This window comes from Echinops telfairi, unplaced genomic scaffold (genome assembly GCF_000313985.2).
Source record: "Echinops telfairi isolate 266 unplaced genomic scaffold, ASM31398v2 ScPeMD7_6080;HRSCAF=6971, whole genome shotgun sequence".
NCBI classification, from domain to species: domain Eukaryota; kingdom Metazoa; phylum Chordata; class Mammalia; order Afrosoricida; family Tenrecidae; genus Echinops; species Echinops telfairi.
This window is the reverse complement of record NW_022109980.1, coordinates 1,677,575-1,678,643: the sequence shown is the minus strand read 5'-3', so window position 1 is coordinate 1,678,643 and position 1,069 is coordinate 1,677,575. Positions and strand designations below refer to the sequence as shown.

Sequence of the window (1,069 nt, the reverse complement as noted above, 5' to 3'; positions counted from 1 at the left end):
AGTTAAATTTGATCTATACTTTTCATTTTAGGTTTATTGTTCTCTTAGAAAGACAAAATCCTACCTGCATGAACTACCAAAGAATATGTTTAAAGCTACCTTTCTTCGAAAATGGCTGAGGCATCACTACATTTCAGATTCACAACACTTAGCTGGCCTAACCAGGCCTTCTATGTTTTATGCCTCATACCCGTTGTAATAGTTCTGTGCTCACAATTGCATATGCACCTTCTCCTCCTATGGACACATATCATTCTCACTGTAAATAAACCAATCAGGCTATATAGATTATGTCTCTATGCTGTGTGATTTCAGAAAGCCTAATGAAAAGACTAATTTACAGAGGAAGAAATTACCAGCTACTAATATAATTTGCAATACCAAGGACCCTGAAATTCTTTAACATGTGTCAAAACTACTAGTGATTATAGCATCAGTGAGGAAAATGGTCAAAGAAATTAACATTAATTGAAAAGGAGCTTTATTTTGCTTTCTTTTCCCTCCCCAGGGGAGAGTGTGAACGCAGTCCCCCACTACCACAAATTATGCAGTCGAGTTTCCCACATTTGGGGAAATCTCAGGGGTCAGCACATCCTGAGTGCAATGGATAAGCCTCGCCCTGGGAAAACCACCTTCGTGATCATATACTGCCAGGGAAGTATATTCGTTTTGCTTTCATCCACGTAACAATGTGCTATGAAGTGCATTAAGTGGGCTAGTAGGTTGTTAGATTGTTGTGAACCCAGTGTTATAAACTGTTGTATAAGTCATGAGGCTGAATAGAGAACAGAGTGCTATCACTTTCGGGTATTGGGAGAGCAGCAGCTATATGATATTTATATAGTACAATGATATTTCAGGTGTTTTTCCCTGATAGAACTTTCCCTTCCCCAAACTAAGTACCTAGAAACTATAGATAACAATTTGCTTCCATATGATATGATGAACACACAAATGTCCCCTACCCCAACAATTTCGCTTCCACTGGCCTCTCACAGAACCAGAAATCCTCACATTACACACACTTTCGGATAGCATTTATAAAGACTTGGTGACCACATAATTATAT

The 1,069-nt window shown here is 38.5% G+C and overlaps 1 non-coding gene across 1 annotated transcript; it reads right to left on the bottom strand.

The window, feature by feature from the left end:
- Positions 1-505: 505 nt before the first annotated feature.
- Positions 506-662, bottom strand: LOC115871585. Its single transcript, XR_004047368.1, has one exon. It is a non-coding gene; the product is annotated as a U1 spliceosomal RNA (small nuclear RNA).
- Positions 663-1,069: the final 407 nt, after the last annotated feature.